The sequence below is a fragment of the Hyla sarda genome, chromosome 12 (assembly GCF_029499605.1).
Source record: "Hyla sarda isolate aHylSar1 chromosome 12, aHylSar1.hap1, whole genome shotgun sequence".
NCBI classification, from domain to species: Eukaryota; Metazoa; Chordata; class Amphibia; order Anura; family Hylidae; genus Hyla; species Hyla sarda.
Window position 1 is genome coordinate 20797466 of NC_079200.1, and position 15719 is coordinate 20813184.

Genomic DNA, 15719 nt, shown 5'->3' on the forward strand with positions numbered 1-15719 from the left:
AAAGCACGGCACTTTTTTGGGCACTCTCTGGCACTATAAGGCTCTAATTAGTCAAGTAGGGATGCTTCTGAATACTGCTAAGAACTGTGTATATCATATTTAGCTTTCTATGGCACAGATTGGTGCTATGTGGGCACTATTTGCCTTAAAGCGGTACCCCACTGCCCCAGCATTCGGAACATCTTGTTCCGAATTCTGGGTGCGGGGGTCGTGAAGTCACCACCATACCCCTCGTTATGTCACACCACGCCCTCTCAATGCAAGTCTATGGGAGGCGGCTGCCATGCCCACTCCCATAGACTTGCATTGAGGGGGTGTGGCATGACGTCATGACCCCCGCAGCCCACACCCAGCGTTCGTAACAAAATGTTCCGAACGCTTTGGCAGTGGAGTACCCCTTTAAAGGGGTACTCCGCCCCTAGACATCTTATCCCCTATCCAAATGATAGGGGATAAGATGTCTGATTGCTGGGGACCCCTGTGATCTCGGCTGCGGCACCCCAAACATTCGGTGCATGGAGCAAACTTTGCTCCGTGCCGGATGACTGGCGTTGCAGGGCAGAGCCTTGAAACATCACGGTCACGCCCAACTTGTGACGTCTAGGCCACACCCCCACAATGCAAGTCTATGGGAGGGGGCGTGACGGCCGTCACTCCCCCTCCCATAGACTTGCATTGAAGGGACGTCATGACCCCCGCAGCCCGCACCCAGCGTTCGGAACAAAATGTTCCGAACGCTGGGGCAGTGGAGTACCCATCATGCCACCTCCTATAGACTTGCATTGAGAGGGCTTTGCCATGATGACACATGCGCATTGGGAAAGGTGGCCCAGCCAGTAGAAAGAAGGAAAAAAAAAAAATGTACTGGCAGCGGCAGGCCCCCTCTCAGGCCCAGGCCCTCAGGCAGTGCCCGTCCTGTCAGTTCTCCCCTGAGTTAGAATGAGCACCATATTGTACAGTCATGGGTAAGAAATCTGCATATTCATATTGTGATGCTACACCTCTCTGTGCCCCACTGGTTTATGTAGACACCCACGTAAATGTATAGTTTTAAATGCAACATACAATAGTGTCTCTGCAGGGAAGTTTACAGTATTTTGGATGTAATCAAGATAATGTGACCTCCTTATGAGACATGAGCGTGTTGTCCCTTCAGCTACATTTCTGGCGTATCTTTATTACTGCACCTTGCACATAGTGTGTTCTTATTCATCACAATGGAAACAACCAAAATAAACCGAATTCAAAAGTAGATAAATTCGGTTTATTTTTTATTTCTTCCCTCCTGCTAGTGGGTGGGGTTTTTTTTTTTTGGGGGGGGGAAGGGTAGAGGCAAATATTGTTTTGTAAGGGGAGGTGCTCTGTCAGACCAAAAGAGACCCTAATAATAGAAAGGTAGATATTGTGGGAGGGGAAGTTGGAATGAGAGGAAAAGAGAAGGAAATTTTTTTATTTTATTTATTTATGTATTTATTATAAATTTGTGTATATATATATATATATATATATATATATATATATATACACCCCACCCCCCTCCTCATTGGAATGTAGCAAAAAGGTAGACGCAGCAGCACTCCGGAGTAGTGAAAATAGTGACTTTTATTTATCACCAAAATACAGCGACGTTTCAACCACCTCTCGTGGCCGTCATCAAGCTTGATGACGGCCACGAGAGGTGGTTGAAACGTTGCTGTATTTTGGTGATAAATAAAAGTCACTATTTTCACTACTCCGGAGTGCTGCTGCGTCTACCTGTGTGCTGCATTTATCTGGGGTCCGAGGACCAGGACCTGACCACAGCCTGCACCCTCTTTACTCTATACTTGTGAGTTAGAGATGAGCGAACTTACAGTAAATTCGATTCGTCACAAACTTCTCGGCTCGGCGGTTGCTGACTTTTCCTGCATAAATTAGTTCAGCTTTCCGGTGCTCCGGTGGGCTGGAAAAGGTGGATACAGTCCTAGGAAAGAGTCTCCTAGGATTGTATCCACCTTTTCCAGACCACCGGAGCACCTGAAAGCTGAACTAATTTATGCAGGAAAAGCCATCAACTGCAGAGCCGAGAAGTTCGTGACGAATCAAATTTACTGTAAATTCGCTCATCTCTATTGTGAGTGCTGCTCTACCTGCTTTTTCCTCATTGGATTGTATCTATTATATCCTTTAATAGATGAGGGGATGAATGAAAACTTGTCTACCTCGTAAAAAGGAGAAAGCTGCATAATAAGAAAGGTGGAGTAAGTAGTAGTTTCTCCCCGAGCTTGTTGATCCTGAAGATGTGTGATAAACATTAGTGTTGGGCGCGAATATTCGCAATGCGAATATTTATCACAAATATCGCATATTTGCGAATTCGTGAATATTGCGAATATAGCGCTATATATTCGCAATTACGAATATTCGCATTTTTATTTTCACAGTACACATCACAGTGATCTCATCCCTCCCTTCTTCCAGCTTGTGGTCTAAACAAGGCTCCAATACTAGTTACTGTGTCAGAACGGAAATTTTACGTGCGTGCGAAAATTTGCATATGCGAATATTCTAATATGCGAATATTCAATCACTTCTGTCAACAACATCCCTAGCAACCAATAGTAAAGTTGCCCACCCCCTCACTGTTTTCTTCCTTGACTATGTGAATATCCGAATATTCTAATATGCGAATATTCTAATATGTGAATTTGCGAATATAACGAATGCGCCAAATTTGCGACTATAGGATGAATATTCGTCTATATATTCTCGAAATATGGCGAATTTGAATATGGCCGATGCCGCTCATCACTAATAAACATATCATCAGTGGATCAAGAGAGAGTCAGGAAGGATGGGGGCACGGAAGGGCACGGAGGGGCGCCGTCTCTTGCTGGCAAGAGGAATAAGCTAAACGAAAGGTAATAAAATTTAATTTTATTGATGATATGGATTTTTGAAAATAATAAGCAGCTGGGAAGAAAAGAAAGGAGAAAGCCGTGAAAACGAAAGGAGGCGGCAATGATGAATGGAGGGATAGGGCCCAAATTGGAAATTGGATGATGACTGAAGTTGAGGCGGGGAGGGGTTGTGGTTTTTTGTTTTTTTCTGAAAAGAGAAAGAGAAATGGGGGTATACAACAAATAAAAAAGTATGTATGAATACGGGATATATGGGTCTGACAGGACACTGGACCTAAAAATTGGGAACTGTAAGGCTAAGTTTCCACTTGTTTTTTTCTCTGGCAGTTTTTGTATAGCTGCCACTGCAGTTTTTGAGCCAAAGTGGGAAGTGGATCCATAATGGAGGAGAAGTGTACCGTATTTTTCGTCCTATAGGACGCACCGGCGTGTAAGACGCACCCAATTTTTAGGGGCAAAATCGAAAAAAAATAAAGATTTTGAACCCAATAGTGGTCTTCAACCTGCGGACCTCCAGATGTTGCAAAACTACAACTCCCAGCATGCCCGGACAGCCAACGGCTGTCCGGGCATGCTGGGAGTTGTAGTTTTGCAACATCTGGAGGTCCGCAGATTGAAGACCACTGCATAGGAGGTAATACTCACGTGTCCCCGCCGCTCCGGACCCGTCACCGCTGCCCTGGATGTCGCTCCATCGCTGTCGCCGTGTCCCCGTCGCTCCGGAACGTCTCTGCTGCCGGCCGGGTATCCTCGCTCTCCGTCGCCGCCATCACGTTGTTACGCACGCCGACGCACGTACGCGCCGACGTGATGACGAGGAAGGAGAGCGCCGGTCATACAGGGGATCCCTGAACGGAGAAGACACAGAGGAGGCAGGTAAGGTCCCTCCCGGTGTCCTGTAAGCACTAACCCGGCTATTCAGTAGGGCTGTTCGGGACCGCTGCGGTGAAATCGCCGAACAGCCGGGTTAGTGTCACTTTCCCTTCAGACGCCGCGGTCAACTTTGATCGCCGCATCTGAAGGGTTAATACAGGGCATCACCGCGATCGGTGATGTCCTGTATTAGCCGCGGTTCCCGGCCGTTGATGGCCGCAGGGACCGCCGCGATAGGGGTGTATTCGCCGTATAAGACGCACCAACTTTTCACCCCCAGTTTTGGGGAAGAAAAAGTGCGTCTTATACGGCGAAAAATACAGTAAATTCTTCCTTTATATGTCCCATTCCTTTTGAATACACTTCTGGCTTTGGCTCACAAACTGTGGTGGCAGTATTCCAAAAAGTGCCAGAAAAAAAACCAAGTGGAAACTTAGCCTCAGGGTTTTTTTTTATTTATTTTATTTTTTTTTATCAATAATGTATGAAGATATTTATGGTTACTTGGTTGTGTATGTTATAATCATTGTAATGGAGATATAAAAGGTATAATAAAATAAAGTATGGGGGGGGGGGGAAGCCGCCTTTAATGACTTGATGCTGTCTCAGCTATCCAGGCAATGATTTCCCGACCCCCTCCAGAGCGCATTACTCAGATCCATTACATGCAATACCACTATACACTCCACAAGTGGAGATACAGGATAAAAGTGCAGTATAAATACAATTACATAATGGTCGGTTACTAAGGAACCATCCGTAACATCTGACACATGCAGCGCGCAGTGTGCACATTATAGAGACGCATGTGAGGATGGATAAACAGAAAGGTGTCCCTGCAATGGTTTGGTCAGGTTTCAAAAATAGAGAATAAACCCCTTAGGCTTTCTGCTACAATAATAACAAAAAAACAACACAAACTTCAAATAAATGTAAATATAAAATGATCTACAGTAATATTAAATCATTACCTATTTTCAATAGTAGTTTTTAAAACCAGATGCTGACACTACAGCTGGCCATGCACAGGAGATAGCTTTCTCTCCTGATGCCTTCATATACATGCACACTCGGCTTGGCTAAGTGTGCATGTGCCCTCAAGAGGGACAAGAGGAAAAAGCCGCAGTAAGACACCTCGGGGACATCTTATCTTCCTGAAAACAATAAAATTGTGCTAGTTGAAATACAGCATGCCCAATCCTTCCAACATCTGCCATTGGGGAAGACCACCGTACATCATTTGGTTGGGTTTACACAAAATATTTGGGTCAGTAATTACCGTATATACTCGAGTATAAGCCGAGTTTTTCAGCACGATTTTTCGTGCTGAAAACACCCCCCTCGGCTTATACTCGAGTGAACTCCCCCACCCGCAGTGGTCTTCAACCTGCGGACTTCCAGAGGTTTCAAAACTACATCTCCCAGCAAGCCCGGGCAGCCATCGGCTGTCCGGGCTTGCTGGGAGTTGTAGTTTTGAAACCTCCGGAGGTCCGCAGGTTGAAGACCACTGCGGCCTTCAACATCATCCAGCCCCCTCTCACCCCCTTTAGTTCTGAATACTCACCTCCGCTCGGCGCTGGTCCGGTCCTGCAGGACTGTCCGGTGAGGAGGTCGTCCGGTGGGATACTGGTTCCGGGCTGCTATCTTCACCGGGGAGGCCTCTTCTAAGCGCTTCGGGCCCGGCCTCAGAATAGTCACGTTGCCGTGACAACGACGCAGAGGTGCGTTCATTGCCAACGTACTTCTACGTCATTGTCAAGGCAACGCCTCTATTCCGGGCCGGAAGCGCGGAGAAGAGGCGCCCCCGGTGAAGATAGCAGCCCGGACCACCTCCTCACCGGACCACCTCCTCACCGGACCACCTCCTCTCTGGACAGTCCTGCAGGACCGGACCAGCGCCGAGCGGAGGTGAGTACTCAGAACTAAAGGGGGTGAGAGGGGGCTGGATGATGTTGAAGGCCGCAGTGGTCTTCAACCTGCGGACCTCCGGAGGTTTCAAAACTACAACTCCCAGCAAGCCCGGACAGCCGATGGCTGCCCGGGCTTGCTGGGAGTTGTAGTTTTGAAACCTCTGGAGGTCCGCAGGTTGAAGACCACTGAGGGCGAATGATGAGAAGAGGATGATGAAGGGGGGGTGTGGGGATGATGAAGGGGGGTGGGGATGATGAAGGGGGGGGGGGGTGTGGGATGATTACAAGGGGATGATGAAGGGGGGATGTGTGGGATGATAAGGGGATGATGAAGGGGGGATGTGTGGGATGATAAGGGGATGATGAAGGGGGGATGTGCGGGATGATAAGGGGATGATGAAGGGGGGATGTGTGGGATGATAAGGGGATGATGAAGGGGGGGATGTGTGGGATGATGACAAGGGGGTGATGAAGGGGGGATGTGTGGGATGATGACAAGGGGATGATGATGAGGATGTTAATGACGGGTCTGGATGATGACAGGGGGGGATGAGGTATTTCCCACCCTAGGCTTATACTCGAGTCAATAACTTTTCCTGGGATTTTGGGTTGAAATTAGGGGTCTCGGCTTATGGCTTATACTCGGGTCGGCTTATACTCGAGTATATACGGTAGTTCAAACACAGAAAAGGATGCAAATCTTTCTATTATATTTTTTATACTTTTTTTGTGATAGCTTAAAGGGGTACTCCAATGGAAAGCAATTTTTTTAATTTTTTTTATCAACTGGTGCCAGAAAGTCAAACAGATTTCTAAATGACTTCTATTTAAAAATCTTAATCCTTCCAGTACTTATCAGCTGCTGTATACTCCAGAGGAAGTTGAGTTGTTCTTTTCTTTTTTTTTATATAACTGTTTTATTTATTGTTTTCATCAGGTTATTTAAGATACAAACAATATAAAAATAGAAAAGACAATAACAAGTCAAGAGCAGTCTCGTTAGCAAACCATCAGGTTCAGGCACATAAGGTTGTGTAGTTAACATCTTAGGCTAAAAGCCCGATAAGGCCTCACATCTAACAGAGAGTTATAATGTAGTAACATTGAAACCGACATTACATATGGAATCTCAACTAGATCTACATGAGACGCATAGAATTTCTAAAGTATATGTAAAAAAAAAAAACATAAAAAGAAATAAGTGGGGTAAAGAAAAATAAGGTATGAAAAGGTGGAGGAAAAAAAACTAGGCAGAACGAAATACATAAAAGAGAAGAAAGAGAAGGGAATCATGGTGGTCAGTGAAGAAATACAGAGGGAGAGATTAGGCTCCTGTAATGGAGGTCAGGGAGTCCTCATAGTCCTCCCAACGCTGCCATATCCTCGTAAAGGCCTCCAATTTATTATCCGAAAGAGCTGATATATGTTCCATTCTTTTCACATGTCTGATCTTTTCCAAAATGGCTTGGAAGAGTGGAAGGTTGGTTTGTCTCCAGTTTTTGGCTATTAGACATTTAGAGGCAGTTAATATGTGCAACATGAGTCTCGACAGATGTTTCGGTATACCTGGTGGCATAAGGTTCAGGAGGTATATTTTTGGATCTAGGGAAAGATGAATTTCCGTGACTTTTCTAATTAAAGATTGTACTTCTAGCCAGAAGTGTCTCAGATTATGGCAGTCCCAAAATATGTGTTGTAGGGTACCAGGTTCCCTCTCACATCTCCAACAGGCAGAAGACAAATGTGTAAACAGGTTCTGCAGCTTATCAGGGGTAAGATACTAGTGTTGAGCGGCATAGGCCATATTCGAATTCGCGAATATTCGCGAATATATGGACGAATATTCGTCATATATTCGCGAATATTCGCATAGTCGTTATATTCTCGTTTAATTTTCGCATATGCGAACATTCGCGTATGCGAAAATTAACATATGTGAATATTAGCATATACAAAATTAGTATATGCTAATTTTCGCATATGCAAGGGGTAATTACAATTTGTATCCAAGGGGTAATTACAACCTTGTCGCAACTACTTGGTATTTGGGGATTAAATATAATAGGCGTCAAGAGGGTTCTATTGGATTTCAACGGGAAGGAAAGTATAGCTTGGTCCCATATATTTTTTGTCAGCTTCATCGGTCCCAATAGCTTTTTAGAGGTTATAAAACGGTCCCTAGACCAAACCAAGAAACTTGGATGTAGAGGGTAGATCCACATCTTCTCAATCTCTGACCATTTATTGAAGGCCAGGAAAGAGGACCAGCAGGGAATTATTTTCTGACTGACCACAGTGCTCTCTGCTGACACCTTTGTCCATATCAGGAACTGTCCAGAGCAGGAGAGGTTTGCTTTGGGGATTTACTCCTGCTCTGGACAGTTCCTGACAGGAACAGAGGTGTCAGACTCTGTGGTCACACTGGAAAGAACTACATAACTTCCTCTGGAGTATACAGCAGTTGATAAGTACTGGAAGGATTAAGATTTTTAAATAGAAGTAATTTACAAATCTTTTTAACTTTTTGGAACCGGTTGATATGAAAAAAAAAAAATTATATTTTCCACCGAAGTACCCCTTTAAGGGGTTAATAATACAAATACATGTGTTTTCTAGAGGAAGTTGTGTAGTTATTTCCAGTCTGACCCCCGTTCTCTCTGCTGACTCCTCTGTCCCTGTCAGGAACTGTACAGAGTAGGAGAAAATCGCCATTGCGAGCCTCTCCTGCTTTAGACAGTTCCTGACATGGACAGAGGTGTCAGCAGAGAGCACTGTGGTCAGACTGGAAAGAACTACACAACTTCCTCTGTAGTATACAGCAGCTGATAAGTACTGAAAGGATTAAGATTTTTTAATAGAAGTAATTTACAAATCTGATTAACTTTCTGGCACCAGTTGATTAAAAAATCCACTGGAGTACCCCTTTAACTTTTAGTTCTGGGCAAAAACTCTGACCAAAATTAGTGCTGGGTGGTATACCGATTCATACCGAATACCGAAATCTTTTCCTGCACAATATGAATTTTTCCTATACCGCAATACCGGTTGAGCCCCTAAACCCCCCCCCCCCCCTCGAATGAATGAATTGTCAGCCGCAGCGGCTGTCGCCACATCATATGTCACCAGCGAGCGATGCTTCTCTCCCCCCACCACAAATGATTATCAGCCGCTGCGCTGTACTGTCACAGAGCTGTCAGCCTATCACCGGCTGCAGTGATGTTCCACCTTGGCCGATGATAGGCTGAGCCCACTGTTATGTAAGGAGCCGGCTTCGTACATGACAGTGCGCTCAGCCTATCACCGGCCGAGGTGGGACATCGCTGCAGCCGGTGATAGGCTGACGGCTCTGTGACGTTCCCATCCCCAGGACCGCAGCGGAGGGACCGTGAGGCCGGTAACGGAGAACGTCAAAAGGGGAGTTAAAGTTTATTTTGTTTATTTTTGCAGCCCGTGCACAGGATAGTACAGTACAGCGCAGCGGATGATAATTATTTGGGGGGGAGAGAAGCAGTGCTCGCGGGTGACATATGATTAGTTCCCCGATGTGGGGGACAGCGCTGGGCTGATAAACCGGGGGGGGGGGGGGCGGGGGGCCGAAGCAGCGCCCACGGGTCACATGATTTGGGGAGGGGGTGGAAAATACCATTAAATACTGTGGAACCGCCATAACTTACAAAAATATCGTAATACACATTTTTGGTTGTACCGCCCAGCTCTAACCAAAATACTGTTTGTGAACTCAGCCTCAGACAGTCAGCTGGTTGTGTATAAAGGAGTAGCTTCAAAGGAGACACCGGCTCAACGTGGCGCTGGACACAGGCAGCAAGAACAGGAAGAACAGGTAAAAGCAAGGATGTTTAATTTTCCCAGAATGCAACGCGTTTCACTGCATAAGCAGCTTACGCAAGCTGATGAAGCTGTTTATGCAGTGAAACGGGTTGCATTCTGGGAAAATTAAACATCCTTGCTTTTACCTGTTCTTCCTGTTCTTGCTGCCTGTGTCCAGCGCCACGTTGAGCCGGTGTCTCCTTTGAAGCTACTCCTTTCTACTATTGTTTAAGGCTGCGGACACTCTTATATCATATGCTCACCATTGTTGTGTATGTGGTTACACAACTACATCAGGTGAGCAGCTTATACAGCTTTTATACGTTTATATTGTCCTCTTTTATCACACCATGGAGCGCTGTTACTTCCTTCTTTCAGCTGGTGGTGTATGGCCAGCTTAACACTAGTAACCTATTTCCCCTCAAATAATTTGTTAAACCAGTTCTTTTATAATATATAATTGCCTTTTTTCGAACATTTAAAAAAACTATTATTTTTCCTACTCTGTTTGTATGTGCTCAATATGTATTTGTTTCTGCCATGAGGCGAGTTGAGCGATTTGCCTCAGGTGGTGCCACCTAGCATTAGAACTATCACCAGGGAATACAGTGTCAGAGGAAAAGAATGAATGATGCACAACATTACCTACATTACATGCTGTGCCTCCTCCAGCCTTCTTCAATGTGTTAAAGTTTCCCCTTAGCTGTCAGGTTTGAGAGAAGGAGGGGGAAAGGATCCACTGCACGAAAGTCTACATGAGGCCAAACACCAGGTTGGATATGCTGGCAACCTTTTTGACAGCATGGGACCAAAATGTACATAGCCTTTTGTTGTTCGTTCACAATCACTGTGGTTTTAAATTGGGTGTGTGTATATCTATCCATCTATCTATCTTATATCTATCTATCTATTTTATATCTATCTATCTCATATCCATCTGTCCATCTCATATCTATCTATCTATCTTATCTCTATCTATCTATCTCATATCCATCTGTCCATCTCATATCTATCTATCTTATCTCTATCTATCTCATATCTATATATCTTATATCTATCTATCTCATATCTATCTATCTCATATCTATCTATCTATCTAAGAAAGTTCATATAAATCCGCAGCGCACAGGTCCAATATGGTGAAAAAGAAAAAACTTTATTCCATCATGTGAATGTCATACATGTCATACATGTTAATGTCATACACATGATGGAATAAAGTTTTTTCTTTTTCACCATATTGGACCTGTGTGCTGCGGATTTATATGAACTTTCTGTGAATTGGGACTTCTGACCAAGGTCTGGTTCTGCGTGCACCCACAGATATTGAGCTCAAGGGAGTGCTGTTTCTCTTTGGATTACTATCTATCTATCTCATATCTATCTATCTCATATCTATCTATCTCATATCTATCTGTCCATCTCATATCTATCTCATATCTATCTATCTGTCTCATATCTACAGTGGGGATCAAAAGTTTGGGCACCCCAGGTAAAAATTTGAATTAATGTGCATAAAGAAGCCAAGGAAAGATGGAAAAATCTCCAAAAGGCATCAAATTACAGATTAGACATTCTTATAATATGTCAACAAAAGTAATATTTTATTTCCATCATTTACACTTTCAAAATAACAGAAAACAAAAAAATGGTGTCTGCAAAAGTTTGGGCACCCTGCAGAATTTATAGCATGCACTGCCCCCTTTGCAAAGCTGAGACCTGCCAGTGTCATGGATTGTTCTCAATCATCATCTGGGAAGACCAGGTGATGTCAATCTCAAAGGTTTTAAATGCCCAGGCTCATCTGACCTTGCCCCAACAATCAGCACCATGGGTTCTTCTAAGCAGTTGTCTAGAAATCTGAAACTGAAAATAGTTGACGCTCACAAAGCTGGAGAAGGCTATAAGAAGATAGCAAAACATTTTCAGATGTCAATATCCTCTGTTGGGAATGTAATTAAGAAATGGCAGTCATCAGGAACAGTGGAAGTTAAAGCAAGATCTGGAAGACCAAGAAAAATATCAGACAGAACAGCTTGCAGGATTGAGAGAAAAACAATTCAAAACCCACGTTTGACTGCACAATCCCTCCAGAAAGATCTGGCAGACACTGGAGTTGTGGTATACTATTCCACTATAAAGAGATACTTGTACAAATATGGTCTTCATGGAAGAGTCATCAGAAGAAAACTTCTTCTACGTCCTCACCACAAAAATCAGCATTTGAACTTTACAAATGAACATTTAGACAAGCCTGGTGCATTTTGGAAACAAGTTCTGTGGACCGATGAGGTTAAAATTGAACTTTTTGGCTGGAATGAGAAAAGGTACGTTTGGAGAAGAAGTGGAACATAATTTAATGAAAAGAACCTCTTTACAACTGTTAAGCATGGGGGTGGATCAATGATGCTTTGGGGGTGTATTGCAGCCAATGGCACAGGGAACATCTCACGAGTGGAAGGAAAAATTGATTCAATAACATTTCAGCAAATTTTGGATGCTAACTTGATGCCATCTGTGAACAAGCTGAAGTTAAAGAGAGGATGGCTTCCACAAATGGATAATGATCCTAAACACACCTCGAAATCCACGGGAGATTACATCAAGAGGCGTAAACTGAAGGTTTTGCCATGGCCTTCACAATCTCCTGACCTCAACATTATTAAAAATCTATGGATAGACCTTAAAAGAGCAGTGCGTGACAGACAGCCCAGAAATCTCAAAGAACTGGAAGACTTTTGTATGGAAGAATGGGCAAAGATATCTCAAACAAGAATTGAAAGACTCTTGGCTGGCTACAAAAAGCGTTTACAAGCTGTGATACTTGCCAAAGGGGGCAGTACAAGATATTAACTCTGCAGGTTGCCCAAACTTTTGCAGACACCATTTTTTTGTTTTCTGTTATTTTGAAAGTGTAAATGATGGAAATAAAATCTAACTTTTGTTGACATATTATAAGAATGTCTAATCTGTAATTTGATGCATTTTGGAGATTTTTCCATCTTTCCTTGGCTTCTTTATGTACATCAATACAAATTTTTACCTGGGGTGCCCAAACTTTTGATCCCCCACTGTATCTATCTATCTATCTATCTATCTATCTATCTCATATCTATCTATCTTATATCTTTCTATCTATCTGTCTATTTCATATCTATCTATATATACACCTTTTTATAGCTTGCCTTGGACAGCAAAGAGGCTAGATTCGCCCCTGTATATATTGCATATATATCAGATACCCTTTCTGCTGTTCATCTTAAAAGTAAATAAAAAGAAATAAATAAATAGGTATAAAATAAAATGGAACCTAAAAATGTATAAATATTATAATAACACATTCATATTTCGTATGAAAATAAAAAAAAAATTTCTTCAAATGATGATTAATAATTATTATTATTATTATTATTATTATTATTATTATTATTATTATTATTATTATTATTATTTTAAAGCTGCAGGTTTTGTTGCAGAAGTTTCTGCCACTGCCCTATTCATCTGAATAACAGTTGCAGAAAATCATGTGCTTCCTGTTATAGAAACTCATCTCAGATGAATGGAGCTTATCTGCCTGCCATGAATTTAAAGATTTACAGAGGACCTGTGGGCAAAATTTTTATTTTACATGAAACATAAAGAAATTTTAATAATGTAGTCAATATCAGGTGATGGGCGGGATTATACAGTCAGAGGGTGTGTGTTTACATTGAGGGGCGCGCATTCCTAATACACCACGTCCCTCTGACTAATTCTCTAATTTTTCCGACAAACTAGAAAACCTGTGTGGTGTCCCGGTACCGCATCCTATATGGTACCTGTTTATAGGTCCCCATAGCCAGAGTCCCTAGGACGTCGGGGGTCCTTTTGTATAGTCCACCCCTTGTCACCTCTCATCCATATAGTCATTAACCTCACCACATATTCATTATTTATAAAAGTCCAACTGTACAAATGTATATAAATAGTTAATTACCTGTACGGAGCGTAGCAGGACCTGCGGGTCACGTGATCATATAAACTCTATGGTATTTTGCTTGAGGACCTTTGGAGGTCCCTGTGACGTATTTCACCCATCATCCTTTGTGAGGTGAGTGACAGATATTCGGACCAATCAAAACGGCCCCGCCCCTGCCCATATAAGGGTGCGGCGGCCATTAATCGCTCTCTTGGTTCCTGGCTGTTGACAGGGAAGGATCTGCGCTGCTGTCATCAGTGAGTTTAGGCCCGAGCCTTGCGGCGACGGCTGATCTCTTCCAAAACGTAAGTGTAATCAATCCATAAGTCACCGGATCTTATCTATCCCCTAAATCGGGACGGATCTGCACAATTAACCCTAAATTCAGAGACTTCTGATACAATTCAAGGTCCGCAACAACTATCAGTCACTGAACTATATCGAGACTGTTAAATGAGACTGTTACTGTTTATTGGATGTACCACAAACCGTTTCAGTCATTATTCGCATTCACCTGTCGTTACTGGGAAGGGCGGCGATAGGCCGGAGAATTATCTCAGCATACTAGCCCTCAGCCTGGCGTCACGAACTATAGGGTTAACATTAACCCCTGATATACTAAAGCAATACCCTGACTGTACTACCCTACCCCTGAGGCCTACCACACCTGCATATCTCAGGAACAGAACGGCATATTAAGGGACTTTAAAAAAGTGTGTGATAAGGGAACTCTAAGCTTTTCATAATAATAATGCAGTCTAATTTTTTGGAGGTTGGTCACAGGTCCCCTTTAAGATAAAATATATAGGCCCTGATTTACTAAGAGTGTTGTGTAGTTTTCTTTGTGGGTTTTATTTCCCTATAATTTTTTCCCCGGTATTCACAAAGGTTTCCCAATATTTTGCACTTTTCCCTACATATTTTTTTTTTTACACATGTTCTGATCTGTGGGAATCTGCGCAGATTCTAGCGCAGATTCCTGCGCAGACAGAATTTCCAGCGCAATACGCCGGAATTTAACAAACATGTCGGGTTTACAATAGTAACTCAGGGCCAGTATGTTTGTGTACATTTAAGACTTTCACATATAAATGCTCCAATATGTCAAGTGGAAATAATATAGGTACAGATGAATAGATAGATATAAAATAGATAGATAGATAGATAGATAGAGATAGATATGAGATAGATAGATAGATAGATAGATAGATATGAGATAGATATGAGATAGATAGATAGATAGATAGATAGATAGATAGATATGAGATAGATAGATAGATAGATAGATATGAGATAGATAGATAGATAGATAGATATGAGATAGATAGATAGATAGATAGATATGAGATAGATAGATAGATAGATAGATAGATATGAGATAGATAGATAGATATGAGATAGATAGATAGATAGATAGATAGATATGAGATAGATAGATAGATAGATAGATAGATATGAGATATATAGATAGATAGATAGATAGATATGAGATAGATAGATAGATAGATAGATATGAGATATATAGATAGATAGATAGATAGATAGATATGAGATAGATAGATAGATAGATATGAGATAGATAGATAGATAGATAGATATGAGATATATAGATAGATAGATAGATATGAGATAGATAGATAGATATGAGATAGATAGATATGAGATAGATAGATATACAGCAACAGAAGAATACAGCAGCACACTGTTAGCACAAAGATATAGGAAAAACATGAACATGTAGATAAAACATGGAGAGCTATACAGCTATGGTGTAATAAATGCAAAGCTATTTGGCGCCAAATTTGCGAGCTAAGTGCCTCACTATTTCATAGTTTTATATTTGCATTTATTACACTATAGCTGTATAGCTCTCCATGTTTTATCTACATGTTGATATTTTTCCTATATCTTTGTGCTAACAGTGTGCTGCTGTATTCTTCTGTTGCTGGATAATGTATTTCTAACCTAGCAGCCTGCACCTGTAGGCCAGGTACATATAATAGTTTGCTATCAACAAAAGGTCTGGCTAACTTATCTTTGTTTGTGTTAGATAGATAGATAGATAGATAGATAGATAGATAGATAGATAGATATGAGATAGATATGAGATAGATAGATAGATATGAGATAGATAGATAGATATGAGATAGATAGATAGATATGAGATAGATAGATGTGAGATAGATAGATAGATATGAGATAGATAGATTTAAGATAGATAAGAGATAGATGGATATGAGATAGATGGAT

General features: G+C 42.2%; 1 protein-coding gene across 4 annotated transcripts in view; it reads right to left on the reverse strand.

The window, feature by feature from the left end:
- LOC130297035 (vasoactive intestinal polypeptide receptor 1-like) overlaps positions 1 to 15719 on the reverse strand; it is a 173035-nt gene that overhangs the window by 82620 nt on the left and 74696 nt on the right. The gene's annotated exons all lie outside the window — the stretch shown is intronic.